The sequence below is a fragment of the Perognathus longimembris genome, chromosome 11, assembly GCF_023159225.1.
Source record: "Perognathus longimembris pacificus isolate PPM17 chromosome 11, ASM2315922v1, whole genome shotgun sequence".
NCBI lineage: Eukaryota > Metazoa > Chordata > Mammalia > Rodentia > Heteromyidae > Perognathus > Perognathus longimembris.
Genome location: NC_063171.1, coordinates 51,097,049 through 51,109,096, shown reverse-complemented (window position 1 = coordinate 51,109,096; position 12,048 = coordinate 51,097,049).

Here is a 12,048-nt window from a genome sequence, read left to right as displayed (position 1 = left end):
AAATGAAGTCTATGGAACTGTGGTTCTCAACTGAATAATTTTGTAACCCCCCTCCCTTCCCTCCCTGGTAGGGGGAGGTGTTTGGCAATGCCTAGAGGTATTTTGTTGTTGTTGTTGTCCCAGTTAGGAGCAGGTGGTACTCTTAAGTACTCAACATCTTCCAATGCACAGCACAGCCCTCTATAATGAGGAATTATTCAGCTCAATAGTTGCCAGGCTGAGAAACCCTGTTGGAGAGCTTGAGAGCTCCCAGTCCCATGTAAAAGCTTATGGTATTAATTTCCAGCACATTGACTGTTGCATTCTGTTTAAACAAACTCCTATGTAGAACCCCACTTGAAGACCAGTGTGCCCTACGTAAAAAAAAGTGTTTGGGTTTTAATATGTTAAAATTATGTTAAACTCTGTCTTAGTTTTTGATGCTCAGCAACAACGATGCTTCAGTAATTCAGGAACCCCGATCTCTGTCAGATCTGCAGCCAGTGTCTTCTCATTGCTCCACACCCAGCAAAAACAAGTCCCTCCTACTCCCTCTCATGACTTGGGCACTCTGTGTGTGGCCATCTGCTCCCATAGCACCTGCTATCTGGCTCCTGGCTTCCCTCAGTGACAGAGCTGATTCCCTCCCTACCCCCAGTGCATTGGCTGTTAGGGAAGGAGTAGAGTCTGTCATCCCTTCAAGTTTCTCTATTGGAGTCACAGCCTCCACTTTCAGTATGTGAGAATGTGACTGTGTTTGGAGAAAAGAGTCTTTTTTGTTACTGTTTTTCTTTGAGACAGGCTCTTGCTCTGTAGCTCAGGAGCTGGTCTGGAATTTACAAATCAGGCTGGCCTTGAACTTACAATTTTCTTCCTACCTCAGCCCTCTTCTGACCTTCACACTGGAATTATAGATGCTTGGCTAAGACAGGGGCTTTAATTAAGTTAACATGAAATCATATGGGGGAACCTCAATCTAATATGGTTGGTGTCCTTGTAAAAAAAAGATTAGAAGGGCTGGGGATATAGCCTAGTGGCAAGAGTGCCTGCCTCGGATACACGAGGCCCTAGGTTCGATTCCCCAGCACCACATATACAGAAAACGGCCAGAAGCGGCGCTGTGGCTCAAGTGGCAGAGTGCTAGCCTTGAGTGGGAAGAAGCCAGGGACAGTGCTCAGGCCCTGAGTCCAAGGCCCAGGACTGGCCAAAAAAAAAAAAAAAAAAAAAAAGATTAGAACACAGACACATGCAAGAAAGAAGATAATGCCAAAATATAAGAAGCCATTGACCTACAAGCCACCAAGAGGCTACGCTGGAAACATCCATGCTGATGTCTTATGTTTAGATTTCCAGCCTCTAGGACTGAGAGTCAGTAAGTGCCTGCTGATTAAAGCTGCCCAATTTGTTCTTATTAGTGAGTGAATACACTAGCCTTTACATTCACTATACCATTCTCTCAGTGAGAGTGGCAAGTGTCATCTATCTACCTACCTACCTATTGACCATCTACCTATCTAATCGATCTATCTATCATTTACCGTTTTAGTTTTGAGACAGGGTCTCACTATGTAGCTCAGGCCGTCATGGAACTCGCTGCCCACCTTGGCCCGAGCTTTTGTCATATCACACAAGAGACATGGAGAAACTGTGGGGCAATGTCTGCCCTTCATTTCTCCCTAGATTTGCATCATTTCTATACTTGCTTTTGTTGTAGTGGTCCTCAAAATGTGATCTGTAAACCAGCAGGGAACTTCTCAGAGATGCACATTCTCAGGTCTTGCAAACAGGTCAAACCAGATGCTCTGGGTAGGGGACGTGGGAAGCTGTGTTCTTAACAGCTTTTGGAGATTCTGATGTACATTTTTGTTGGAGACTCACGTAGCAGTGTGAGTCTCCTCTAAGAATGCAGTGTCTCCTCTTCTCTACGAATGCCTTTGCATAGAGCACAATATATTTTCCTGTATGGGACTCTGGGAGTCACTCTCCAGATTTACCTTTTATACTTCATTAGCACACCTGACAGCAGATCTGTCAAGGAAACAGCCAGATTCCCAGATAAGGTGCCAGGGAAATCTGTTCTGTAGTCCTCCTCCCACTGAAATGAGAGCTTTACTATCCTCCACTGAAATTTATTTTTTCCTCAATCAGTGTAGAGACATCTTTAGACCCTGTTGCAATGTTAAATCTCTGTTAAATATCTTTGTATCATTATCAGGCTGTAAGATCCAAGTTTAAATATAGTAGACAAAAGAAAAAGAGGAAGGGATCATCTTAGTAGTTTTTGGTAATTAGTGAAATGTACACTTACATTTACAAAGTACTTTTCCATGTGCTAAGCTCTTTTTACATCATGAAAACTTTTCCTGATTGATAAAATGGGGGTAAAAATGTCAGAGAACATACATGACACAAGTGGTCAGCCTTGTGCCAAGCTCAGTTCTCTCTAATGGATGCAATCAAAACCAAACCATTTGTTCCCACACTTGGATTTTAGCACTGAGCTGGAAGAGTGTAGCCAATCCAGAGGGCTCACTGACATGTGCTTGGGAAATAAATTGTGTTTTTCCCCCCTTCTTCTGATAGGTCCAGGGCCTCACTATAAATAATGAAAATGTGCAGGGCCAGGGGGCCCTGCTTGCACTTCTCTTCATTTACTAAGGAAAGATGACAAAATTCCTACTCTGGCTAATGAGGTCTAGAGCTGATGAAAAAACAGAGTTGTAGCCATCAGGGCATGGCTGTGTTGGTGGGGCCTTGGGAGGCTGTTGAGAAACTACTGAGGCACAGAGTTGCTCTTCCTGGCACCAATGGATTCCCCAGCTAGAGGAGCCTGAGGTCCAACACGAAAGATGATCCGTGACTCCAGTTGGCACAACTGCTTCTATATTTGAATGTTATTTTCTAATACAAAAACCTTACTGATGGATGCTACAAATAACTTATAAATAATTACCAAAGAAGCACCACATGCACATATCGTGAAAATTCGATAGGACACTGAGAAATTCTACTGAGATCTTGTTGGAACAACAGAATGATTGCTGTGTGTGTGTGTGTGTGTGTGTGTGTAAATGAGTAGTGCATGTCTGTGCATACCTGCATAGATAAATGTGCACATGCCTGTAAGCATGCACAGGTATGGGTACATATGTACATGCATGCATGTTTGATATTTCCTTTTTGTACCGTCTACAATTCCTGCAGATGTCTGGGGGAGATTGTTCTGAATGATGTGTAGGCATGTCAAGTTCTCTTTTCAAAAATAAAAATTGGGAGGAGTTATAGAAATAGAGATGAAAAATTTCTAGGCTCCCTCAAGGAGAAATGGGTGCCAAGATGTAGGGCATAATTAGAATTTGTTAACGTATATTTTTGGCAACCACCTACTTAGAATGCATTTTATGTCATTTTCTCCTCCATACCTTTCAAGGTGAGAGTCAGTCATAGCCATGTTTTAGCTTTAAGTTAATCATTCTAATAAAAGATGAGTGTTTTGTTGATGTGATAAAATGTGAAATATGGGTCATAGCAATGTGTGTGTTGATTCATGTTTTCTCTCAAGGGGATCACTGTGCGTGTGGGGGGGGGCGGTGTGGGTGTGCATGACATTGGCTGTAAGATTTCCACTTCTGAATGCAAACACAATATATTTCTCTTAATGTGGGAAGAGCAGCAGTTAGGAAGAAAATGGAACTTGGTCTTGACCTTTAGGACATCCTTGGTTTTGTGTTAGTTGTAAACTGAATAAATTATACTGTGTCTGCCTTAGCTCGTGTGTGCATTGTGAAAGTACAGTAGCATACTAATCGTTCATTTTTCATTTACCATTAAATAATGCAATCCCATATTTTATGTGCTTGCATTTTCTTTGACTTCAATGATTGTATCACAGTGCATTTTACTGTGTGCATTCCAAAGAAAAAAAGTCATCGTGCAATGCACGTAGAAAGCAATCGGGGGTGGGGTGTGGTGATTTCTACCTCGACTCTCAGAAACACAGGATGCAAAGGCAGGAGGATCATATCCCAGGTTAGCTCAGACCTTATCTGAAAAGCATGCTAAAAGCAGAAGTACTAGCAGTGTGGCCCATGTTGTAGAGGATCTGCTGTACAATATTGATGTTACCTCAGAAGCACTATGCTCTAGAGACTCTCCTCCTCTCACGCTCCCTCAGTCTCCTTTGCAAGTTCCTTATCATTTTACCCTTAAAATGTTACAACGCCCAAGACTTGATCCTTTGATAGCTTGTTTTCTCTGTCCTCAATTCTCTTCACTCTATACTCCCTCCTTGAAGGAGTTCATCTAATCTTACCACTTTTAATATTATTGCCATACAGAATTAATACTTTAATCTTAGATGTACTCCCAATTCCATTTTTACCCATCCAACACTTAGCGCCAGAACTTTTCAGTAAATGGCAGCTTTATTCAGCCATGATGGAAAAGTTATGGTCATTTTAGATTTTTTTCCTTTCTTCCCATACTTTTAATTCCTTAGAAATTCTTGATGCCTCTAAGATCAAAACCTGTCCAGGAGCTACTGTTTCTTAGCATCTCATTTCTGTTATTTCTCAAATCCCCACTTCAGTCTCCTCATTCAAAGAGAAAAAAAAACCCAATACTATCTCTGATGCTTCAGAAGTGTATATTACATATCTGTTAAACGCACACGTGAATAAGTGAGTAGGTTCTGATGGTTTGCTTGTTATTATGAATCTTAGGTATTTTTCTCCCAATAAGAGCTTCATTCATGGCATCTTTCTGGGAATGTAAGCAGCTTGCTGTGCTGTAGATAGCATTGCTCATGAATGGGAAGGGAGGGTCACTTACTGGAAATCACAGGTGGAGATCACTTACTAGAGATTATTCAAAAGTCTATTCATAGAAAATACCATTGACCTTAGCCACACTAATAGGGAATTTATGTTGCAGAGGCTCAGCTGAGATTTATTACCCTAGAGAAGAGTTAGTATTCAAAAACACACAAGCAACTTCTCAGGGAATAATGATAACACATCTAATCAAATTTAATCTTTATATCTCTTCTAGGATTATGGTCTTTGTTTGCTTTGTGTGGGATGTAGAAGTTCCCTTTGTTGCAGGAGTGTAGGACCTAAGATCTATAAACATCTTTCAGAACTATGTTATTTGTCAACAACTGGGAGAGAAATTTCTTATTTGGAGTCAAATTACAATAGTATTTACATATAGTGATATAGGTTTGAATCTTAGATGCTCAGGCAAAAAAAAAGTTTCTTTCTTCCCTTCCTCTAATTTTTCTGCCTAAGCTACTTAATGTAGACCTTGGAGACACACGTTCATTCTCTAGCTCTTAGCAATTCACACTGGCAGCTCCAGACCAAAAAAAAAAAGACAATATAATAATTTATATTCACCTTCATCTCCAAGTGAAAATTTGTATCTTTCTGAAAGATTGGATCAAAAGTCAGATTTTCAGTTACTTCCCCTTTGACTTGTACATGAAGTTCTGAGACAGTGTGAAGTCCCTGGCTGACATTCTAGTCCTTTATTTATGTAGTGTCTGTGCTTGCATGTCCACTGCTACGGTTTGTTCCATGTGTTCTTCAAAAGTGGAAACCCAGCTCATGTTGCTGTTTAGTGTGTGGAGAGATGATCCTGTCTGAAGTCCCTAAACGCTCTGGTGGAAGCAATGGAGACCTTGGAAAGCACTTGTTTCAGAAGAGAAGCTTTGGTCTACAGTGCCACTTTTTAGTGTACGGTGTCAACTCATTTGGCATCTCTTAAGAGCAAAGTAAGTCAGGGAATACTGAGACCAAGTTTCTTGGATAATTTCATGGCTGTCAGAAAAAGTACTGGGTTAATAACAGTGATTCTGAATAGGCAGTATCACTGTGAATTACAGTATGAAAGGTCTAAAAGAGTGGAGGGTTGTGCAATACAAACCCACTCAAGTCACCACTAGAAGTTCCCTTGGTGACTCAGGCAGGGAAATGTCACCCCTGATGTCCTTGGTGTTTGCTCTTATTTTTGTTACTTTTTTTCCTGGATAATAATGTTTGTCTTTCATCATATGGGATGCTATTGAAAAGAGTTAATAGAAAAGCAAGCAATCAAGGAATTAAATCCTATATAACTTGTAGTGCCCAGGATAAACTGATAAATCAAAATCTGCCTGTCAGTGAAATAGGGGTAAGGATCCACAAAAGAATGAGGAAGTAAGAAGGATAAAGAATTGAGGAAATAAGGACAGGGCACTACCTTTTTGGCACCTACCACAATCCTATAGGAAACAGAAGGAGACTCACCAATCAGAAAGCCACTTTCTACAATCCCAATTCTTCCTATTTAACCCAAGGCCAATCTCTGTAACTCTGAAGGAAGGCTAAATGGGTGAGATTGGCTGAAGTACCGTGTTCATGAGACGTGTCTATGCTATGTGCTTTCTTTCTCTACTATATTTCTTTTCTAATAATCTTTCCTATCACCTTTACTATGGTTTAGTCTTACCTGACACAAAGTCTGAGGTCCATTTAGCTGCCCTAAATTTCGGATAACATATTTGGTGCATTGGCTTGGAATTTAGGGATTAAGGATGCCTTTTTATGACTTGTATTCACTCAAAGGTAATAATGTTAGTTAGTGTGTTGTCATAATATCACTTATTGACTCACCAAATAAATAAATGTGCAGTGATCTTTTATGTCAAGTGTAGATAACCTAATAGCAAACAAGACCAGACTGTCTTGCTTATAGTATAGTGGGATGAGCCACATATTAATAAAAATTATAGAAATATAAGAAAGAACAAGTTTGCATTCCCACCAACAATGTGGCCACATCCTCTCCAACATTTGTTATTATTGGATTTCCTGAAAATGGACATTCTTACTGGGGTGAGGTAGAATCTCAATGTTGTTTTGATTTGCATTTCTTTTATGGCCAGTGATATAGAGCACTTTTTCATGTAACTCTTGGCCATTCTCATTTCCTCTTCTGAGAAGTCTTTTTAGGTCTTTAGCCCATTTGTTGAGAGGGCTGTTGGTTCTTTGATTATTTGTTTGGGAGGAATTTAACTTTTTGAGTTCTGTGTATATTTTAGATATCAGGCCTTTGACCATTGTATGGCTGGTAAAGATCTTTTCCCAATCTGTGGGCTTTCTATGGTGGGAACACAAACTTGTTCAACCCCTCTGGAAAGCAGTGTGGAGGTTCCTAAGAAGGCTAAACATTGAGCTCCCCTAAAACCCAGCAGCCCCACTTTTTTGGCATCTACCTAAAAGACTACAAGAAAGACCACACTAAAGCCACCAGCACAACTATGTTCATCCCAGCACAGCTTGTCATTGCTAAAACATGGGACCAACTGAGATGCCCCTCAGTAGACAAGTGGATCAGGAAAATGTGGTACATATACACAATGGAATTTTATGCCTCTATCAGAAAGAATGACATTGCCCCATTCGTAAGGAAATGGAAGCTCCTTCATCATGTGTATTATATTTTGTGCAAGAGACACTTTAGAAAGTTAAAATGTTTATGCCTATTTCTCATTCAAAAATAATGTTATTGAGTTTCATAGAAAAAATTTATGATCCTTTTTATGTAGAGAAAAATTATTGTATAGCAGCTTATAATGACTTCTTACAGGTAAAAACACAATTTTGTTCAGGAATGCCATGCTTCCCAGGCAGAAGGCTGGATGACACATTTCTGAGATGTGGATAAAGTGGGCTCCCTTTGTTCATTGAAGGTGATGAATTTGGAGAGTGGTTATGAACTGGGGACTGGACAAGCTATCCAGCACTCTGAGATGTGACCCACTGCAGATCCCTTAAGTGTTGGTGCTAAAAGAGTCACAGAAAGCAGGTCTGGATTCTCACGAAAGTTGTCTATTGGATTTAAGGTTAAGTTCAGTGAAGATTTCTGTGGGGGGCAAGGGAGTCCAGTAGTCATTGGTTATACAACAACTTAAATAATACACAACATTAAAATAAAGGAATTAAATGCTATGCAAGGTTAGTAGAAGAATGCCAAAGACAAAAACTTGGCCTTCCTATTTCAGTTCTAAAATGGTATTTAGTGTCCCTGATGACACTTCAAATCCATTCTCACCATGTCAAGGCAGTAGTATCTTCTCTATTTCTCTGTCTCTCTCCATTTATCTCCATAGTCATTGTGAAAAGCCTCCTCTTTCTCTTATCAAACATTGGTTAATATCCGGAGTGAAGGTTTAGCACCACTGGGATCATTGCTTATGGAACATGGGACTCTGCGGATAGATCCTTGGGTAGACATTAAGGTATTTTCCACAAAGCTTCCATCAACACCCTGCTCCAGTTGTTCAGAATAGTAATCTTAGAGATTAGCTTTTTATTTTTCATTAATTCTTTTAGCATCCATCTCATGCTCCTTAGAATTACTCTTCAATCTGAACACCTATGCCAAGTCCTTCTTTTTTCTCATACTCTGCTTTTGAGGGGAAGCCAAAAGATACAAATGATACAATCTGGGTGTTGTGGAAAAGAAGCAACAAGAATGCCATGTCCTAGTTTATCATCCCTGGGTTTGTTTCTTTTGAACTAAACATTCATATTACTTTTCCATGAAGTTAGTATTGCTTGAAGTTACTCCGAGAGTACGAACTATTACTTGTCCCCATGAGCAAGGGAGATGTGGTTGTACAGTGTCACGTGGGTGTTCATTCTTACTGTGGGAGCTAGGATTAGTCATTCCTCTCCAAAGAAGCCTCATGGGATGTCTACTGGTTTGAGCCCTGACATAGTCTCTAGAGCACTTTGCTCCTCACCACTGGGGCTCAGTGCTCTTGGCTTGTTCTTAGCCCGCATTCAGTCATACTTAGAAGAGCATTCGAGGCTGCAATGGCCTCAGCCTTTGAAAGCTCCTAGGATGATAGGCTGCTTTTTTTTTTTTTTTTTACTGGGCCAGAGGTCTAGTCCCATCATGTCTCAACTCAGGGATGGGACCACCTCAGCCTTCATTCTATGCTTTACTCTTGAGGATCTGACAACTGGAGATCCAAGGACCAATGACTCTAAAAGAGTCCCTCTTTCATCTTCCATCTTCTGCTTTTAGAACCTAAATTTGAGAATGGGGGGTGGGGAGGAGTAGGGACTCTAGAAATGTTGCTTGTTAGGCCACAGGTATGAAACCAGATGAGAGGTAAGTCTTCAAGTCAGTGCCTGAGATGGAGGGGTGTGTGTGTGTGTGTGTGTGTGTGTGTGTGTGTGTGTGTGTGTGTGTATTCTGAAAAACAGGTGAGGTAAAGAGAATATAAGTAGGAACACACAGTGTGTCTGATATGGAACAGTATAAAAATGTAGTATGTCCTCACATGGCTGCATAAAAGGAGGTGTGGTGTGTGCATCCACAATAGAGTAGCATTCAAAAGCATGCTGAGCTTTGCAATGGGTGTTTATATTTATGGAGAACCAATCGAAAATCTTGAAACAGAGCAATAAAGATGCATTTAGAAGACTTAACTGATGAGGCTAAAGAAAACCGTCTTTACACTCTTTCTGGTGCCTTTGGCTCAACCATTGGAAGTAAATCATGTTTTCTGGAAATTGATGGGAGGAATCCCCCCTCCCCCATGCCAAGAATAAGATGCCTATGAAAAGTTGCTTTCCTGAAGCAGAACAAATAGATCTGTGGATTTCAAAGAGCCTCTCTCCAGGTTGCCTATAGAGTAAACAACAAGAACCAAGGAGTCAACCATGCAGTGGAGAAGCTGAATCAATAAACTTGAAATCCAGGAAGCTGCAGTGTGGAAAACAGTCTTTTGGATAAACAAAACAGAGAACTGCAAGTGCTAAATCATACATAAATCTTCTAGACTCTATAGGAAAAGCTCGACATAGGAACAGTTTTACATTCTGTAAATCTATAATGTAAGGGTTCACAATAGAGTTCTTAGAACCAATACTTACAAGACAGGAAGTTATTATGTCATAAAATAGCAAAAGGGTAAGGCAAGCTGGGTGCAGGTGGCTCATGCCTGTAATACTAACTAATCAGGAGGCTGATGCCAGAGGATTGAAGTTTGATGTCAGCCTGGGCAGAGAAAGAAGTCTTCACAACTCTATTATCAATTGAAATTACACCTTCAGTTACCCAGCAAATGCTGGACTGGAGATGCAAGTGACAGAGGATGAGCCATGGTGCTGGCGCACATGTGCATGCTCTCTCTCTCTCTCTCTCTCTCTCTCTCTCTCTTTCCTCTCTCTCTCGCACACACAAACTCACACACACATATACACATTCACACACACAAAATAAAATAAAAGGTAATAGCCAATTGTCTGTGATGTAGAGTTCTGGAAGCAGCCAGAAGTTCTATGGGGAGGATGGAAACATTCTTGGGGAGATAAAACTCTTAAGGAGCTGTGTATGGTGGATCATTTCTGTGTTCCTTGTAAAAAGGACACTGAAACAGGAGGATAGACCAGCCTAGACTGTAGAGGAAGACCCCTGTCTCAAACAAACAAATGAACAAACCACCATTTGGAAGGCAAAACAAAATTCTTCCAGAGATCCTTTATAGATGCTTGGTATTCTTGACCATGCCATTCATTTCTGTGCTAATTGATTATATTCTAATTGTAGATCATTTGACTCAATGGTGTAAGTATAAAATACCTGAGCATTTGGAAATCTGACAAGAAATTAGAACCTCTATGCCTGGAGTAAGAGAATGAATGTGGGGGTCAATCTTGCCTGTAGATATCTTACATAGTATTATTGAAAGAAGCAAATTACCACATACACTTTCAGGCTTCTTTTTAAAACTTGGACACCTGGTCATATTAGATGCTCAGAATTGCAAGGAAACTATTGGCTGGAGGTGCATTCTTGATTGATACCATGATTAGCAGTTAACTCCTCACCATTCTTTGATATCCTTTCAATCACTCATGTTCTACAATAATTGATTTTGTGACACTCCCCTACCTAATCAATCATACTCATTAAAATTATTCCAAGGAGGTATTACCCAACCCTTCATTTTTTTCACATCCTGTTGGCATTTGTCAACTTCACTTCTACTCTGCTTAGTGATTTCACTTGGTTCTTCCATTTCCTTGTTTGTCTCTGGCTGTACCTTCAACTCTGCCTGTGACATGGCCACTGCATTTGGTGTTTTGACTGTGCTTTCTTGGGATATTTCCTACCCAATTCCATTTGGAATTTAGCTTTCCTTTTTTGTCTGGATACTTGAATCTAATGCTAGTCTCGTTGGTTAAGGAACCTGATAGCGTTGGTACCTCATCTAAGTAATTGAATATGGCAGGGGTCTCATTTTTAGTGTGATAGATTGCACAAATGGTTCTAGTTTTCCTTTGGAAAAAGGACCTTCCTACATTGACTCTGTGCTTGAACTTGTGCCACTGTGACCTTGACAAGTTGATTTAAATAGAGGCTTTGTAATAAACGTACATACTTCCACTTCTACCTTTCACCAGGAAACCATGAAATCATCCTAGACTGAGAGTGTGCGTGGGATACCTGCTGGAGGGACAGGAAAGTCATTTACAAATGAAAGCCACAAGAAGAATTTAACTCTCCTCTAAGGCCAACATGGGCCAGACTGCAATCAACTGACTTTCATGTTAAAGAATCCTGTCAGACTCATGAGTCATTTAGTCAATATGCATCTGACTACTTGAACCGGCCCAGATGAGGCTAGAATTGTCATGCTGGCCCATAGAATAGTGAATCATAAATGCCTTTTGTTTTAGCTCACAGAGTCTTTTGAGGAGGTGTGTGATCTAACATTGACTAATGCAAGCAATGCCCCTATTAGTGAGATTGTGGTTGTATTCATGATAATAAGTTTTTTCAAATAAAACATCTGTTTATAGCAGTTACACTTTCAACATGGATGCATCATACATCTCTATCTATTTCTCAACTATTTCAATACATAATATTTTAAAGTTCCTCAGAGAGGGGAAAAAAGCCCCAAATTGAAGGATTGCTTTGTGGTAGGTTGGTTTGATTTTGGAGAAATGCACATATGTCTCATCTAAAAAAATTAAACATGGTCTGTGGATACTCAAACCCAATGTT